This window comes from Dipodomys ordii, unplaced genomic scaffold, assembly GCF_000151885.1.
Source record: "Dipodomys ordii isolate 6190 unplaced genomic scaffold, Dord_2.0 Scaffold58, whole genome shotgun sequence".
Taxonomy (NCBI): domain Eukaryota; kingdom Metazoa; phylum Chordata; class Mammalia; order Rodentia; family Heteromyidae; genus Dipodomys; species Dipodomys ordii.
The window spans coordinates 5,683,579-5,702,586 of NW_012267274.1; the positions used below are offsets into that span (position 1 = coordinate 5,683,579).

Consider the following 19,008-nt stretch of genomic DNA (forward strand, 5'->3'; position numbering starts at 1 on the left):
CTCTTCCTCTCTCGGACTTGGGAAACAATGCTCGAGGTGCGGGTGGGCGCCGGAGCCGCGGCGCGCGGCGCGGGCTGGCACGCCGGGGCCTCTCGCCACCCGACCCCCGGTGCCAGACGCCCTCCCTCTGACCGCCGGGGTTCATTAACACGTACTGTACTTAGTACCGCGGCGAACAAAGAAAGGCTCTTCGCAGCCTTTGATGAATGGGATTCTGCCTCCTATAGGCCACACTCCGAGTCTTCGCACGGTGCAATCCGGACTCGGAGGTGTTGGGCCAAGGGGCCCCCCGTGGCCGGTGGCATTCGGGTCCCGGCTCCTACGCTCGCCCTTGCACGGGCTGGTTGCAAAGGGAGCCAGGCTGACGGTTGGTTCCACGGGAACGAATGTTTGTTGAGTTGTTGGATGGTGGAGGGGGGAAAGGGACTGTTTTCTGTTGACTATGCTACGCGAGTTGGAATGGCATTGTTTATTGGCCCGGGAAGCCAGGCGAAGCGTCTTGTGCCGCTTCAACATATTAGCAGACTTCCAAATGACATGCGAGCATATGCGCTCCCAGCAGCCCCCACCGGCTGCAGGGGGGATCCTTCCTCGCTCCAGATCCTGGGCGCCAGATTTAGAAGAGGCCACCTGGTTTGAGGGCTTGGGAGAGGACTGGAAGCAGCCCACCCATGAAACTTACCCTGCCTGCCCTGGGGCCAGGTTTTAGTTTCATTTTAATTGATCCACTTAGACAGAAATTGATCTCAGTTACGGTTTGGGGACTAAATTGCAGGTCTGGAGGTTTCTCTTTTCCTCTTTAGCTGTGGACTGGATAGGTAGAAAGGGCTCCCGGCTATGGGTGATAGGATCCTGTTATTGGGAGAAGGATGGGTCCGGCGTTCTGGATGGGTGGCTGTGCCTGCCTGGGCTGGCACAGGCTCTGTGGACTGTCACCTGTGCTGGGGCATCGTGAGGGAATGGTGGGTCTTGCTCTCAGGTTCCTGTTGCAGGCTAGACCATGTAGGGGAACACCTGTGTTTTTCTCTCAACTATTCATTCAGAGAGCAAGGTAATTTTAAGATCAGGTCAAACAATTTTTGCCCCACGACTTCCTGTCTCCCCCACACACTCCAAGGTGTGTGATTTCGATGTGTGACCGTTTTAACATCAGGATGAGGTATTACATAAAAGCTTGTAGAAGTGGACCAACACGTTCCAGCCCTGGCAGATGTAGTAGGACCTTTCACTGTTTTGATTAATCATGTTTCGAATCACTATCCTTTCTGTGTTCACACTAGGGTAGCTGGCTCATTGTATCATTTTAGAAGTTTTGAAACTCCATTGGAAGAGTTCTAAGATTTTTGTTGTCTTCATGGTGACTGCACTTAACTGTTGGTGTACAGGGAATCCTGGTGTTATTTCCTGGGCTCTTGGTCTTTCTCTTGGCTACCCCAACTATCCTCTGGACTTCCCCTCTCCATCGTGCTGTGGAAGCCTAGTAGGCTGGAAGTCCTTTAAGTGGGTCTGGTGAGCAGGCACCTGACCCATGAAGGAAGCACAGGAAAGGCCAGCCTGCTCTCCTCCCCTTCAGGCGGCTGGAGAGGAGTGAACTTTGCCTAAATACGGGAGCTGGCAGCAGGGAGCGCTGCAGAGCTCTTAAAAAAAAAAAAAGCATGTTCTTGTCACCTCCCCCCTCCCCCCACTTCATCTCCTTGCACACTGCCCGGTGGGCTCACCTTCCCATTGTTCAGGTGAAGTTTTATCCTGGCATTGACTTTCTGGAGTTAAATCAAACACTGAATGGAAACTTTCTTGTTCTTTCCAGTAGGAAAAAAAAAAGACTGAAATAAGCAAATACTCAGGTCAGCACAGCCCCCATCATTACCACCAGCATGCCCACCTTGTGATGTGTAATAAACCTGCAGGCATAATTTGTTATGGAATATGCCGATAATACAAGCTTCAGTTTTAGATGGAAACCAGATGTAGAGGGACTTTCTAATTGATCCAGCAACTTGGGGGGTGCAGGGTGGGGGGAGGGAGAACTTTAATAGATGAGCAAACCTCAAAGGTGGTTTGCTTTGGTTTTAAGTTATGAGGAGAACCCCAGTCTCCACTGTTCCTGAGCTTTTGGCCTCTCAGCTTCTGCTTTGCCGCAGCTGTCCTTTCTGTCAGACTCCTCCTCTCTTGAAAGAACAGGTTTGTTGCCAGTGTAGAGCACATGGCTGGGTCCGGCTGGGCTCAGTGCAGCTTGGCTCTGTGGGCTCACTCCTCCTCGCTTTGTCCAGCTGCTGCCCTGGCCTCCACCCCAAGGCAGGGCCTGGTGGAGAAGAGCTGCTTACAGTTGCTTAATAAATACACTTTTTCAAAAACCATTGATTCCCCTCCTCTGATTCATTTCTATTGCTTTCCTGCTTCCCTCGTGACATCGAGAAGCTTCTTTCTCTACCACAGTGACACCATTGTCGCTTTCCAGGTTGTGGACAGCACTAGAATGGCGCACCCTTTAACAGCAGTTAAGTTGCGTGCTGGGATGTTGGGATATGAGCTTTGGAAACAAACCTAGAGGCTTAGATATGCTGCTGTGCTCTGAGACTTGCTTAGAAAATTTCTGTTGGTTAATGACCATACTACTGAAAAGTATGTTCAAAGGCAGTTTACCATTTCCTAGGGTTCTTCTGATGGTAAAGTTAATTTTCCCTGCATAACAACATTGTTTTAAGGTAACTTCTTTGATGCTTAATCCAGATCTCTTGTGTATCTGGTTTTGGGGTCAGGGTTTGGGCTTTGTGCGGTTTGGGTTGTGGTTTTGGTGATGTCTGTCTTCACTTTAAGGAACCTGGGTCATCAGGGGCCTGGAGTCTTGTCTAAGAGAGTTCTCTGAAGTTCTAAGCCATGGTTGCTGTGGTGGCTTGGGATGTGAGGGTTCTTTGGGGTGGGGGTGGGGGTGGGGCTTGGCTGCCTGGTTGGAGGGGGGTAAGGGGGTGTGGCTGAGAGCTGAGGGCAAGAATATGTTATGGGCTTCCCCCCCCCCCCCACTCCAGAAGGGAATGGAGATGCTTGAGCTTTTCTGAAAAATTGATATGTCCTTGGCTTTTTTGGGGGAGGGGTGTTGGTAAATGCAGGTTGACTAAGAGGGGAAATACTGATGGGTGGATCTGAAAGCAGCCTCCGAATGAGAAAATAAAAACACGTTTGAAGGGCTCTGGAAGATTTTGCATTTCAAAGGGTCTACCGCGTAGACTTTCACATCACGTCAGGGGTTACAGAGAAGTGTGACAGGCACCCCGCTTCTTTAACCCTTCTCCCTCTGCCTGCCAACCCTTCTCCCTCTGCCTGCCGGGGCGCTGCTGGGGAAGCCTGTCTGTCTGCCTTTTGCATGGGGGATGGGGGCGGTTTGTCCAGAGCCTCCGGGAGGGAACATGGAAACCAGAATACCTCAGAGGCATCTTCTAGCCTCGGGAGGAAAGGACTTTTTCCACGGTACCCTCTCAGGAGGGCAAAAGCAAATCAATTCAGTAAACAGCCCATTTGACCCCAGAAGGCAGCCAGTGGCAGGCTAACTCCTGACTCCTCCGCTTGTACACAAAGAAACACACTGTGTCCGCCCCCCTTCCCCCCACTGGTGTGGTGTGGTTCCCAAGGGTGCAGCCCCGTGTGTGCAGGCTGTTCCAAACTGCCTAGCAGCACCCCGGCTTTGCATGCACTCGAATTCTCCACGCTAGCTGAAGTAACAGTGGGAGACGCTGAGACTCCGAGAGGCCAGGTATCTGGTCCAAGGTTGCACAGCTGGAAGGCAGAGGGGAGAGTAGCACTTTCTGGGGCTGTCTGGCCCTAGAGCCTGCCTGCCTTCCATACACTAGCCTCTTGATCTGTTCGAGTGTGGGAAGATAGAGGCACTAGGTTCTGTTTTATCTCAAAGCATAAATTTTGTTTAGTCTTGTTAACACTGCAGGGAAACTTAGAAATTTTTAACGGCCTTTTCTCCCTGCCTCTCCCTTTCCTGTGGGTTTTTTTTTTTTTTTTTTTGAGTGATTCAATTCTGCGTCTTCTGCAGGACCAAATGGAGTCTCTTAACTGAGGAGACTGAGATGTTTTGCTTCATCCTTACAAAAGACAGATTCACAAGAAAATATAATTATTCCCAATGACCTTCTGGGGAGAAACAGGAAGTAAACCTGGCAGCTTGCTAGAAGCATTCCCATTTATTCAGATTCTATTTTTTATTCACGAGATTGTTGAGAGGGTTCCCAGCATTGTGTGTGTGTGTGTGTGTGTGTGTGTGTGTGTGTGTGTGTACATTTGTAATCTTGTTGTCTGAAAGTAAATTATGTTGGGTGCTTGCCCCCTCAGGTTTGTGCAATATCACATTCTGTTTACATGCTCAGAGTGATCAAATAGCTAAACACAATTGTACAGCTTTTAGTGGGGGAAAACTTGGTGCCCCTCAGCCAGGGCTGGGCAGAGGCCCTATATTCTGTCTCAGAAAGGTAGTAGTTTGCAGGGTTTTCCTGTAACGGGATCCAGGCGGCCCATCGAGGCCTGCCTGCCCCTCTCTTCTTTCCTTTCTATCCCTAAAGAGTTTCTGGGGGAGAACTGTCTTTCTGGAAGATAGATAAGTGGATCTTAATCCTGGCTACACGTTAACATTACCTGGAGAGGTTTAACAGTAATTCTGTCACCCAGGGTTATCTAAGACCATTATTACATCACAAGCTCAGAACAGGGAGGGCCAGCACTGGTACTTTCAATGTTCCTGAGTTGATTCTTTTATCCATACAGGACTGAGGGCTGAGGGCCGAACAGCCCCCACAGTACCTCGCTTTCCTTGGCAGGGGATTAGGGCCTTTCTATGTTGGAGTGGAATTTTCCATTGTTGCCATCTTGACTGAAGGAGGACCTGAAAGGTACCCGGTCCTGGGCGGGATGCCTGCTGTGACGTCATCTAGACCGTCCTGTGTTTTTCTGCTGGGCCAGAGCATGGGCACCCGCACTGCCGTCTGCTCAGCATGGCCTTGAGCCACATTCTCTGCCATTGGAGAGAGCAGGTGCTGCCCAGGCTGTGTTTTTAGGGGCATGGGGGGTACTCATGCAGGTACCTCCTCTGCACCAGCTTGTCTGTTCCCTTCTCCCCATGGCTCTCCTGGTGAGAGGAAGGGGAGGAGGAAGGTGCGGTTTGGGTTCAGGACCCATCTTGGTGAGTCTTACCACATGACCAGACTTTTTCATTGGGGTTTACAAATGAGCATCAAACTCTGGCCACCTGGCTGAACTCGCCGCTCAGAACCGTCCTCCCACAAACATGCTTGAGATTACATTTCACAGAGTTGGCCAGGGCCCTGCTGATATTAAAGCCCCAGAGCAGAGATCTGACTCCCAAGGGATGATAGGACTCAACCAAGGCTACGTGCCAGTGCTCAGAGGGGTGGCCTGAATCTCCTGAGTTCCTGCATACCGCATTCTCTACTTGGTCCTGGTTCTGTCTGCAGGTCAGTCTGCTCCCCTAGCAGGGGAACTGATTCATCTTTGTAGTCTTTTAGCTGAGGGACACGCGCTCAGTCATTCTTGACCTTCCTGCCCTGCCCTGCCCCTCCCCCTCCCCTCCCCTCCCCTCTCCTCCCCTCCTCTCCTCTCCTCTGCCTGTCAGTCTTTTTGTAGTGCTGGGATTTGAACAAAAACCCTTGTGCTTGCCCTGGGTCTTTTTTGCCCTGGTTCTGCCCTGTACTGTAATTCTGCATGATGAAAAGGATGTGCCACTACACTCAGTTTTTGTGTTTAGGTGGGGGTCTCTAACTTTTTGCCTGGATTGGCCTCAAGCCATATAGACCTATTTTGTTGCTGAAGGCATTGTTACTCCGAGGAATCAACTGTCCTACCTAGGGAGAGTGTTGTTGGTACTTGACCTTGCCCCATATCCTTCCCACCATACTCTGCCCAAAGGCCGCAGGCTTTCTGCTGCAAGTGATAAATGCCATCCCATGGTTGCTGTCTGATGACAGCTGCCTGGGGGCCATGCTGCCACCTCCAGAGGGGCTTGGGTAGCCATGTGGCAGGACTGCTGGGTAGGACTTTGATCTCCTTGAGTCCTGGAGCCCTGCACGAAAGAGGGGGCTAGTGTGGGTTCTCGGTGCTGCATTTTCCCTGTCCAACTCCCCGCATAGAGGCCACCCTCATAGGCTGCCCCTTGACCGAAGCATTAGGTGCTCTGCCTGACAAAGCCCAGCCCCAGAGGCCTGGCTGCGGCTGGAATTCCCCTTGCTCTGGGATTCAAGTTGGCCAGGGGCCTGGGAGTGGAGGGTGTCTCATCTACTGCCCTGGAGCAGTTTCTCTGCATGTTTGGAGGTGGAAAGATGATGTCCTCTGCAGCCAGCTACCTCTGTGCCCAGGCGGGGAGAAGGGGCCTGTCTCCCGGGAAGTAGAGGCAGCAGATTCTGTGGTTTGAAGTCTAGAGAGGGCAGAATGCTGTGGCACCTGGGGCTGGGTCCTGGGAATCACCCTCCCGCAAGATCTGTCTTGTGGTCTGGTGATGACTGGGGTGGAGGAGGGATCACACTGCCTACTTGTACCTTGCTGGGCTGTTTCCAGTGTCCTTCCTTAGGACAATCAGGTGAGAGAGCCTGTGTAATAAGCCTCCCCCTCCCAAGACAAGGTACCATGTGTGTGTGGGGGAATATGAGAAAATAGATGCCCAGCAGGCAGAGGTTTTTGCCATGAAGTCCAGGGCAGGCTGCATGCTAGCAGCCTTCTCACAAGTGCCTGGAGAACTGATTGTGTCATGGAAGAATTTGGACTGGAAGAGGGGGTAAAACCCAGGTCTGGATCATTTCTAGTAAAGACTGCACTTGCCCAAGCATGAGAATCTCTGGGTTCAAATCCCAGGCCTTTTGTTTGTTTACCTGGTATCTTTGAGCAAGCAGCTGTCCTCATCTTGCTCATCTGGAACCTGACCAAGCTGATAACACTCAACCCATGTGTCCAGGGCTCTGGGTGACCCAGGGTGGGGCCATTTAGAGCCCAGTGGACATGAGTGGCATGCTGTCAATAGGTGAAAGACACGGGATAGAGCAGAGGGAACTTACACTTGGGCTGAGCTCAGCTGGATGGGTCAGAAGGGAAAGGCAGGCTCTGCACACTCAGCATTCCCTTTCTTAGCGGGTCTCCATTTTCTCAGGAGGAAGGGGTGACGGTACGTGTGAGAATTTAGTTTGCCGCCTATCCTTTCACAATAGTTAAGACTGATGAAATCTCTTAAGCTTTCTCCTCAGGAAACAAAATCTCTGTTTACCAAAAGAGATTTAGTCTGGTTCGTAGAAAATTAAATACATGTATAGGTTAAGATGTGGTCTCAGAATCTGGCTCTGCCCTGCCCAACAGCGTTAGTGAATGAATTCTCTGGAAACCTCATGTGGACTGAGGCTGAGGGGTTGGTCCATTTTCTACCTGATAGACTTTCTTCAGTCTTCCTAGTTGATGGCTTTCATTCGCCCTTTCTCAAGTGGGGTGTGTGTGTGGGGGGGGGCTCTGACAACTGCCAGTGGTCAGCGTCCGCTTAGTGCCGGTGGAGCAGTTACAGCTGGAACAATCCCCCAGTTCCAACTAGGGTGTGATTCTAGACACTTCCAGTCCCCCCACCCCCACCCCTGTGTGACCATAGTTTATCTAAAGAGCAAGGAACCCTTGACCTAACGACTGGGGGAGGGACTTCCCCATGCTCCATGGGCCCATCTGTTCACGACCGTCCATCCTGACACCTCTGCCCCCTGTGTCTTGTGAGTGTTATACCATGAGCCCCCAGCTCACCATCCCATGGGACAGACAGAGTGGACAGACTTGACAGGTGCGGTTTCCTTCTGGGCCATGGGGCGCTGGGGTGCAGACCCCTTGGCATGGAAAGATCCACTGTCATTTGTTGGATTCATTTTTTGGCAGGCGGCAGCCCACTAGAGGACCTTTGTCCACTCTTCAAGGACCCCAAGGTGGTTGTGCTTGGCTAGTCTTGACACAGACCCTGGTGAAGCTGTGTGACTGAGGGCTGATTCGAGAGGCAGCAGAGGCACTTGGCCTACCTGTGGTCTCCAGTGCATGCCTGGAACTCATTGGTCAAGCCAGGTGTCTCTTCTGACCCTCATCAGGTGCATCACTGCTTCTGTGGAGGGCAGAGAACATGTCTTCCATGGTGGAAGTCTCCAGGCCCAGGTCATGTCATCAGTGTCTAGTACATATCTACTATGTGTCAGTCCATTAGGCCCTGAGAACTCACACATGAGTAAACTGAATCCCTGTTTTACAGGACTCAGGCTTGCATTATGACTCATCACACCGTAGTTTTTACGAAGGTATTACGAAGTACTGGACACAGAGCAGTAAATGTAGTAGAGACACTGGCATAAAGTCTAGGAAAGTATATAAGATGAAAAGCGGAAGGCAGGAAGGCTTTCTGGAGGAGTTGACATTTGACCTGAGTCTTAAGATTGAGGGAGTGAGCAGAAATGGAGAGCAGTGTATTCAAAAACACAGGAGGTATTCAGCCCCTCTGGCTACTTATGAGAGGAGTATAGATAGGAGAGATAAACTGATCAAGGTCAGGGGGCCAGTCCAGCACAGGGTGGAGGAGTCAGGACTTTACCCTGAAGGGCCGGGAAGGAAAGTAGTGGACCTGTGCAGTGGTGTGCTGATGCCAGCGGGACTGAAGGCCTGGCATTAGGGAGTGGCAGTGCAGAGCAGGTAGGTGCAGACAAGTTGGAGGCCACTGTGTGATCTGGGAGAGGTATGAGATATGCCAGCAGCATGGCCAGAGTGACGGGGTCCTGTATGTTTCAGTCAGTTATAGTTTGGTGGGGCACCTGGGCTTTCCAGGCACTTTGCGCATCTGCGCCTGCGCTGGGGTTAAGGAAGTCAACACACACACAGCATTTGGGCCTGGCATGAGTTGAAGCAGTCTGATTCATTGTCAGATTACTTTTTTTTCCCCTCTTGTAAGTGGGGGAAAACCCACATCTAACCATGTTGGTGTGATTGGAAAGGGCCTTGGGCGCCCCTTGGGCTCTGTTGCAGCGTGTTCTTGAACGTGGGGGCGTTGCTGACACAGGCACTGGGTCACCTGACTGCTGGCGGCCAGCACCCAGGATCCTTGCCGCCCTCAGATGCCAGTTCAGATTCCAGGCCCAGTTAACTGTGTGGCATGTGACTCGAGCCGGGAGGAGAAGGAAGGAAAGTATGGACCTGAGAGGAGGCAGGCCTGCAGCCAGCAGCCTCTCTTGGCTTTCTGGGGTGTCTTTCCAAGCCCGTAGCTTTTGCTCATCAGCATTGACTTCCAAGGAGGGAAATACGTAAGTAAACTGCAAATGGTCTCAAGTTGGGTGTAATGAGTCTGCAGAGCTCCCCAGGACGCTAGAATGCCTTTACCTAGCAGAAAGAAAAGGAAAAGACAGATTGGGCCTGGCTGAGCTGGAACTGGCCAAAAGGTGAGCTACAACCTGTAGTGAAAGGGCGACATGGCCAGAAATAGGAGCTGAGACTGTGGGTCAGACGCCCAGGCTGCCGAGTGTGTGGTAGGCCACAGATGAATGGGTTGTAACTTGCCTTGGGTGGGGGTGTGGGGGGGAACACACACACTTCAGAAAAGTTTTTCTTTTATTTTAAATAACATGTGTGAGGTTTGGGCATGTCCTTGTGGGTTGCAGAAAAGACTTCAGGAAATCACTGGTATGTGACATGATCCGGGGACAGCAAAGCCCCCTTCCTTCTGCATAAAGCATAGCCGGCAGGTGCCTGTTCTCTTCCCTTCCTGCTCAGCCCTGACTTGGTGTACAGAGGCTGGCCTGGCCCTTCCCCTGCACTTGGGAGCTGATCCTGTCCAGTTACCAGGGTGGGGTCTGGGGAAGTCCAGCTCAGCAGGCAGTGAGTGACATGGCCAGGCTTCAGGGGCGTGTGGAGACAGAGGGCCTAGCACTCAGCCTCAGTTTGGGGCCAGGAAGAGAGCTGGAGTGCAGGTATTGCTCCCTGGGAGACTGTGGCCTGTCTCCTATTTGGCTTTTCAGGTTTTGGCCTAGCCCCCTTGCTGTGACGTGAGGAGCCCCCTTGCTGTGAGGAGAAGAGGGCAGTGTCCTTTTCTCGGGTCTGACCTTGGCAGACCTGACTGAGCAGAGGCAAGAGGAAACCTGGGTTTTTTTCTGCCTGCCTGGGAGCTGGGGCTCAGTGCTGAGCAGAGTAAGGGGTAAGCCCTCCGTTCAGGGTGGAGCTGGCTGCTCATGTGGAATAGAAACCCACAAAAGTGTCTGTCTGTGGCCCCAGCACCAAAAGACGGAGGCAGTGGTTTCCAGCTTGGAGGTAATTCAAGTTAAGTGAATCCAGACAGTTCTGGAGGGTGCCATCCTGTATGAGGGTTGTCCCCTTGGGGAGGGTTCTCTGGCTGCTGGTGACATGGAATCCAGACAAGAACTTGGGAATGTGGTATCCTACAGACCTTAAGAAGTTGTTGGCCAGTGTTTGTATTTTTTTTTTTTTTTTTTTTGCCAGTGCTGGGGCTTGAACTCAAGGCCTGGGCATTGTCCCTGAGCTGCTTTTGCTCAAGGCTAGCACTTGACCACTTGAGCCACAGCACCACGTCCAGCTTTTTCTGTTTATGTGGTACTGAGGAATTGAACCCAGGGCCTCATGCATGCTAGGCAAGCACTCTACCACTTAAGCTACATTCCCAGCCCTGTCTACCTAATCTTTCTTTTTGTTGTTGTTGTTGGTCATGGGGCTTGAACTTTGGGCTTGGGCATTGTCCCTGAGCTCTTCGGCTCAAGGCAAGTGCTCTACCACTTGAGTCACAGTGTCACTTCTGGTTTTCTGGTAGTTAGTTGGAGATAAGAGTCTCATGGACTTTCCTTACCCAGGCTGGCTTTGAACCATGATCCTCAAAACTCAGACTCTTTAGTAGCTAGGATTACAGGTGTGAGCCACTGGTGCCCAGCTGACCTAATGTTTCTTTCTTTCTTTTTTTTTTTTAGATTTTCTTTTGGGTCCATTCATGGGGCCTGAACTCTCGGCCTGGGTGCTGTCCCTCAGCTCTTCAGCTCAAGGCTAGCGCTCTACCACTTGAGCCACAGCGCCACGCCCGGCTTTTTCTTTTTGCTTATGTGGTGCTGAGGAATCGAACCTAGGGCCTTAAGCATACAAGGCAAGCTCTCTACCACTGAGCCACCTTCCCAGCCCCCTAATGTTTCTTTCTTATTTTCTTTCTTTGTCTTTTTTTTTTGTTGTTGTTGGTCGTGGGGCCTGAACTCTGGGCCTGGGTGCTGTCCCTCAGCTCTTCAGCTCAAGGCTAGTGCTCTATCACTTGAGCCACAGAGCCACTTCAGCTTTTTCTGCTTGTGTGGTGCTGAGGAATCAAAGCCAGGGCCTCATGCATGGAAGAAAAGCACTCTACCACTGAGCCACCTTCCCAGCCCCTGACCTAATGTTTCTCAATGGCCTCTCCTCTCATCCTTCTTCCTACCCCTCCTCCCCTCATACTAGTACTCTACCACTTTGAGCCACAGCACCACTTCCGTTTTTCTGGTGGTTCATTAGAGATAAGTCATACAGACTTTCCTGCCCAGGCTGGCTTTGAACCGCGATCCTTAGATCTCAGCCTCATGTGTACGTAGGATTATGGGCATGAGCCACAGGGACCTGGCTTTAATGACTTCTTTTACTGAAGGAATCCTTTATGCTACAGGGCAGCACAAGTGAGTACAGACAGTTGGGCACAGTTGGGTAGGGCTGCTGTGGAAAAAGCTGAGAAGAGGAGAGAGCAGGGCATGGAAACAGGGACGTGGAGCTCTAGGCCTGCTTCCTCTAGTTCTGCCTCTGTTTGCACTTGATTGCCCCTTCACTTCTCCGAGCTGAGTTCTTCTCAGCTATACACTGGGAATAATAGTGTCTGCTTTATAGCAGAGGAGCAGCACATAGGACAGTACAAATCATTCCACACTCATTGATTCCACAAAGGCTTTTCTTTTTGCAGTACTGGAAATTGAACCCAGGACTCTTGTACTTGCTAAGCAAGCGCTCCACCCCAGTGCTCACATATACTTTTTGACTGCTCACTGTATGCTTGGTACTGCACTAAGTGTGTTACATACAGTCTTGTCATTTCATTCTTACAGCCGTACTATGAAGCGAATAGTACTGCTGCTCCTTTTTTGTGTGTATATGGTGGTAGGACTGGAAATCAGGGCCTTGTACATGTCTAGCCACAACTCTGCCGAGACTCTGCTCTGCCAGCCCTTATTAAGGTTTTAGTAAGCAAGGTCACCGAGCAGGGGGGCTGGTCTGTATTCTGTCAGGCATTGCCAAACTACAGCCTGAGGACCAAATCTGGACCACAATTTGCTTTTATAAATTAATGTTGGAACACACAGCATCTCTGGCTGCCTTACTGCTGTACCAGCAGATACCTCATAGATGGTATTTACTACCTGGAAAAAAATGTCCTGACCCTTCCTCTAGGAGGTAACTGCGCTCTAGACTGTGCTGTTCAGTATGGTCAACTGGAGCGGTTTATGTTTAAACTAGTAAGTTCAGAGGAAAGTAGAAATTCATTTCTCCAGGTCTGGGAATGTGGCTTAGTGTAGAGTGCTTGCCCAGCATGCATGAAGCCCTGGGTTCCATTCCTCAGTACCACATACACAGAAAAAGCCAGAAGTGGTGCTGTGGCTCAAGTGGTGGAGTGCTAGCTTGAGCAAAAGAAGCTCAGGGGCAGTGCCTAGGCCCTGAGTTTAAGCCCCAGGACTGGCATAAAAGAGAAAAAGAAAAAAGATATTCAGTTGTCCAGGGGCCCAGCTTCCTCTGTGGCACAGGTGGGACAGTGCAGAGACAGACCTTGTCTTCATGGAAGCGTGTGCCACTGGGCCATTGTCTCCCAGTGTGCCGGGAATCCAAAGGCGAGAGACACAAAAGTAAGGAGGAGGCCTGAATGCAGAAGGTCCCCAGAGCTTCCCAGCCTAATGACACAGAATTGGGAACTATACATTGCCTCTGAGGTGACAGAAACTTTATCTGTCAGGACCCAGGGAACCTGAGTCCCCTCCCCTCATCCTCTCTGTGACCCACTAACAAGCCTCAGTCCTGCTGCCTGTGACCCTTGCTCCTCCCTCATAGCTCCGAGCTTCCTGTCCTCTGCACCTCTGCCACACCAGCCCCCAACGTGTTAAATGCTATGCCTTGCAGAAGTCTACAGAAATTCTTTTTCCTATGTCCCCTGTTCAGGTTGGGCTCGCTGGTGGGCCATCTGGACCCGATGGGTCCTATCACGTTCCTGCTGTGCTGGGACAGGGAGATTTTGGATCTGTCTCCGTGGCCATGTTTTCTGTGGGCAGCAGACGAGAAACCAACTGCTCTATGCCTTCAAAGGTGTGGCTCCTGAGTCCTGTAAGGAAGGAGTTCCAGGCACCTCAGCTGGCTGATGGCACCTGTCTTCCTCATTAAGCTGCTGTTAGCAGCATACACCAGTGCTGGGAGGACCTGGGAGCAGGGCTGAATGGTGGCTGTTGTCTTAGGTGGCCCCAAATGTGCCCCACTAGGAACCTGGGAAGCTGTGGAGTGAGAGTCATTTTGAGGAAGTGTAAAAGCAAATATGGAGAGCATGCATTCCAGTCACTGGAGCCAGTGCTACCTGCACACCTGTGCATGCCAATGGACTGAGTGTGGGCAGAGCTGCTGGCTGCTTGCTATGGGGTGGGTTGTGGTCCGGTCTGGCTGCCAGGGTGGCTCAGAGTTAGGCTGTGTTGTTAGGAGGCCACTATGCATGAATTAACCCCTCCAAGAAGATGGCCAGTCCCTTTATAGGAGGATGAAACATTTATAAAATGCAAGAATAGATGCTGGGAGGACTTTGCAGGACCTTAGGTCATAGTGAAAACAGGCACCAGCCAGATAGGCCTGGTGAAGGCAGTCCTACCAGTTTGGTGGAAGAAGTGCCCGGTCAGGAGGAAGGAGGAAATTGGAGTTAGAGGACAGTACATGGGACCGTTTGGTCTTTGTGCTTTAGGAGAGGAAATGGTACTGGTGGTCCCTCGGGAGTGTTGTCCCGCTTGCATCCTTTTGCAGTGGAGGGTGAGGTGGTGGCAGTTCAGGCTGTTCCTGGAATACTCACTGCTATCTCAGTTCTCAGAGGCTCACTGTGCCCCCCTTCCCCCAACTAATAAGTATACAATGGAAATTATCTGACTTTTCACTTGGAGAGTTGCCATTTATTGAGCACTTACTAGTACCAACCAAACTTGGTATATATTTTCTCATCAAATTGCCTTACAACGGTTTTGGGGTCATTACCTTCGCATTTCAAGGAAGGAACTGCACTTGAGTTATGTCCCTGAGAGTGGGGGCCATGGTGGTCTGGGACCTGGTGTGGAACCAAAGCTCTCCTCTCCTATCAGCCATTCACCAAATGGCTTTTGGAAGAGAAATCCTTTGCTCTTCTGGCTGGCCTCCCCATCACATTTTTATTGTGGCCTGTGGGCAGAGAAGTAGGTTTCTCTCTGTGGGGGTGAATTTAAGAAAGCCAACTGCCTCGAACTTTCCCTTTGAGTGTGTTGTTATGGTACAAGAAGTCTTCATTTGTCTTGGGCTGTTTTGAAATAAAAGGCACGAAACTCCCCTCTTGTTTCTGTATCTTGCACGGAAGTCATCAAACCAGAATCCTCTGTTCTGTGCCGAAGTGGAAGGAGGGAGCAGCTGCTCTGCTCACCGAGACCAGGCCGGAGCCAGGCGCCGGGAGAGGGGTCAGGGAGCCAGGGCTGGCTGTCCAGCTACTTGTCTGCTGAGTTTAGTTGCATTCATTTGAAATATTTGGTGTGCAAACTCTTCTTTCCCCATCCCATCTTGTCGGAGGCGCCGGTGGAATCTCCCCTCCCCCCCATGTCATGTCACAATGTCACAGCTCAGGACGAATGTCTGCAGTCTGTTGGGGGACTAGTGTCCCTTAGGATGGAGAGCCTCCTATTTCTGCTTCAACATATGTGGAGCTTGAGCTCTCTATCACTTCTAGGCCTTGTTAACTCACAGTCAGGAGCTGTTCAGGTAGACAAACACGCCTGAGGACTGCCGAGACAAAGCAAGGCCTTGACTCTCAACCAAGATGAAAACTTGTGCTATTTGGGTGTTCTCAGAACTCTCAGTAGTTCACATTATGTAGACCAGAGTTTGTACACTGGTGGCTCTGGGGACCAGTTGTAGTCCCAGACATTATTTGTTTGGTCCAATGATGCTTTACCAATGGTTGGATTTCTTGACAAAGTTTAAGGGTTGGTATGAAGAAGTCTAGCTTTTGTTTGTTTGTTTTAACAAAACAGACTCTTTTTTTTTTTTTTTTGGTGCCATATACTCAGGTGCCAGGACTAGAAATCAGGGCCTAAGCTTACTAAGCTGGTGCTCAAACACATGAGAAAGTTTCTAGCCCACCATTTTGTTGGGTAATTAGATGGGGTCTCACAGACCTGATTGGGCTGGCTTTGAATCATGATCCTCCAGGTCTTACTCTCTTGACAAGCTAAGATTATAGGCATGAGCCACCAGTGCCTGGCTAAGCTACACACAACACATACAACACATAATACACACACACACACACACACACACACCCGGGCGCCGGTGGCTCACGCCTGTAATCCTAGCTACTTCCTAGCTACTTAGGAAGCTAAGAGCTGAGGATTGCAGTCCAAAGCCAGCTTGGTCAGGAAAGTCTGTGAGACTCTATTTCCAATTAACCGCCAGAAAACCAGAAGTGGCTCAAATGGTAGAGCACTAGCCTTGAGCTGAAGAGCTTAGGGACAGCGCCTAGGCCCAGAGTTCAAGCCCCATGACTGACAAAAAAAAAAAAATAGAGTATGTGTTATATATACATATTTATAATATACATACACACATATATATATTTATTTATTTTTGTCAGTCATGGGGCTGGAACTCAGGGCCTGGGTGCTGTCACTGAGCTTTATTGCCCAAGGCTAGCACTCTACCACTTTGAACTGCAGTTCCACTTACAGTTTTTTAGTGGCTAATTGCAGATAAGAGTCTCAGGGATTTTCTTGCCCAGGCTGGCTTTGAACTGAGATCCTCAGATCTCAGCCTCCTGAGTAGCTAGGATTGTAGACATGAGTCACCAGTCCCCAGCTAAGCAAGATTTTTGAAATTCCGTGGTTTAATGTGGCCAAAGCTGTCCACCATGGGCTGGGCATGATCATGCCATTACAGCTTCTCATTTATATTCCCAATCTAAGCTCTCAGGACTGGTCAAGCTGTTCAGGGAACAGATTCAACATTTTCTTCTCTCTACTTAGTTTGGTAAAAGTGCTCAAAATAATAATCCTGCTAGTTCTTTTTTTTTGGCTTTGAACTATAATCCTGCTAGTTCTTGTACTCACAAGGAAACTCAGGCACGCGCTAGCTCAGAGAAGTCAAAGTGCTCCCTCAGTAACTAATGGAATGTTCAGACATATTCCTTAAGACTCCAGCCAGTCAGCCCAGCTCCTTTCTGGCCCCAGCTTTGTTCCAGGTTGGGCTGTGAGGCCAGGTGACTCCAGGGTTCTTTCTCTCTCTCTCCCCCAAAGTCACTCAGTGCTTTATCCATTTTAATCTTGGTCTGAAAGTCCCTCTCTCCATGAATTTTAACAGATGTTGCAGGATTCTCTTGTGAAAATAAAAGATAAAATCTTTAAAATTTTCTGGACAGTCTCACAGCCATGAATTGGTAAATAACTTTGCTGATGCTCAAGAACAATTGTTCAGGGTAAATTAAAGCACTTCTCTGAGTTTTTTTGTTGGTCATGGGGCTTGAACTCTGTGCCTGGGCACTATCCCTCAGCTCTTTAGCTGAAGGCTAGCACTCTACCACTTGAGCCACAGCATCACTTCCAGTTTTCTGAGTGGTTTATTAGAGATGAGCATCTCATGGAGTTTCCTGCCCGAGCTGGCTTTTAACTGCCATCCTCAGATCTTAGCCTCCTGAGTAGCTAGGATCACAGGTGTGAGCCACCAGGGCCTGCTCTTTTTTTTTTTTTTGTCAGTTGTGGGGCCTGAACTCTGGGCCTAGGCGCTGTCCCTCAGCTCTTCAGCTCAAGGCTAGCACTTTACTACTTAAGCCACAGTGCCACTTCTGGCTTTTTCTGCTTATGTGGTGCTGAGGAATTGAACCCAGGGCCTCATATATGCAAGGCAAGCACTCTATCACTGAGCCACCCAGCTCCACAGCTCTACTCCTTTGGTGGTTAATTGTAGATAGGAATCTCACAGACTTTCCTACCTGGGCTTGCTTTGAACCATCATCCTTAGATCTCAACCTTTCTGAGTAGCTAGGATTATAGGTGTGAGCCACTGTAGTTCCGGGCTAAGAATCACATTTTTTTCTCTTCAGATACTCGTAGATATTCTAGTAGTAAGTGCCACTTTAATTCATCATTTCTGCTTGTGTTTTCTTCTTCCTGAGGGAAATACTCTCTCTACAAGCTGTTTTATTCTTCCTCTATAAGCTGTGCGTGTGTGTGTGTGTGTGTGTGTTACTAGGATTTGAACTCAGGACTTTATGTCTTGCTTACACCACTCCTTGAGCTATACCTCCAGGAAAGGCCTTTTCTGTTCCTTTTTTTGGGGGGGAGGGACAGCCTCTGAACTTGTTGGCTTGGCTTGGCTGACACTGTGCCATTTGAGCTGCCTCCAATCCAGTGTGTGTGTGTGTGTGTGTGTGTGTGTGTGTGAGAGAGAGAGAGAGAGAGAGAGAGATAGAGAAGCAGAGAGAGAGTGTATGATGGGGCTTAAACTCAAGGCCTATGTGCAGTTCCTGAGCTTTTGTGCTCTGGGCTAGTGTTCTACTATTTTGAGCCACAGTGCCATTTCTGACTTTTTAGTAGTTAACTGGAGATATGGAGTCTCATGGACTTTCCTGCCCAGGGTAACTTCGAACTGTAATCCTTAGACCTCAGGCTCCTCAGAAATGGACCACAGACACCCAGCCTCAGTCAAGCCTTCTGGTGGTTAGTTTGAAGGTGGAATCTCACAGCTTTTCTGTCCAGGCTTTGAACCTTTTTTCCTTAGATCGCAACCTCCTGAGTAGTTAGGTTTTACAGGCATGAGCCGCCATAGCTCTGGCTGTTTTGAGGTAGAGTCTTGGTTTATTCCTAGGCATGCCTGAACATGGTCTTCCTTTGGAACTTCATGCTGTGCTTCCTGTCATATCTGGGATGACACAGGAGTAACACCACAACTGCCCTTTTTGCCTGGACTGGCTTGAACTGTGATCCTCCTAATCTTTGCCTCCCAAGTAGCTGGGATTACAGGAGTGAGCCACTGACACCTGGTCCTGCAAACATTTTTTTCTTCTGATTGTCACCTTTCTTATATCACATGGTAACCTTTGGACTTCTTAGTGTCATTCTAGATGTTTTACTGATTTTGAGCCATGTGGACCATGGGTCACATTGCCTGAGAGCCCTTTCTGCTTCTCATCCTGCACCTTCAAGATGGCCCAGCCTCTGATTCTGCTAGGCTGAGGCTCTGGAAAAGAGGCTTAGAGGCCCTGATGATGCCCCTGTTCATCTTGAGTGCACTTTGGAGACTGTTGGGAAACTCCTTAAGGAGGAGGATTAGGCCATTTTAGGCTCACCTCGGGCCTTGTCTAGAGGCCCCCATGGCTTTTGTGCTGGTTTCCTCTTTACATTGCTTTCCCACTTGCTAGGATCCTGGTTTTTGCAGTCTGAGGACCAGGTTGTTTAAAAAATTATTTTTTGTTTAATACTAAAATGAGAATACATTAGCCAGACGCCAGGGGCTCATGCCTATAATCCTAGCTACTCAGGAGGCTGAGATCCGAGGATCACGGTACAAAGCCAGCCCGGGCAGGAAAGTCCATGAGATTCCTATCTCCAATAAGCTACTAGAAAACCAGAAATGGTGCTGTAGAGCACTTGCCTAGAGCTGAAGAGTGCAGGGACAGCACCCAGGCCCAGAGTTCAAGCTCCATGACCAACAGAGAGAGAGAGAGAGAATACATTAGCTATATAA

General features: G+C 50.0%; 1 protein-coding gene across 1 annotated transcript in view; it reads left to right on the forward strand.

The window, feature by feature from the left end:
- Positions 1–9,187: 9,187 nt before the first annotated feature.
- Positions 9,188–19,008, forward strand: part of Fam53b (family with sequence similarity 53, member B) — a 95,637-nt gene continuing 85,816 nt past the window's right edge. The window contains exon 1 of the mRNA XM_013021968.1: positions 9,188–9,311. The gene's annotated coding sequence lies outside the window, so the exon portion shown is untranslated. The remainder of the gene's footprint in view (positions 9,312–19,008) is intronic.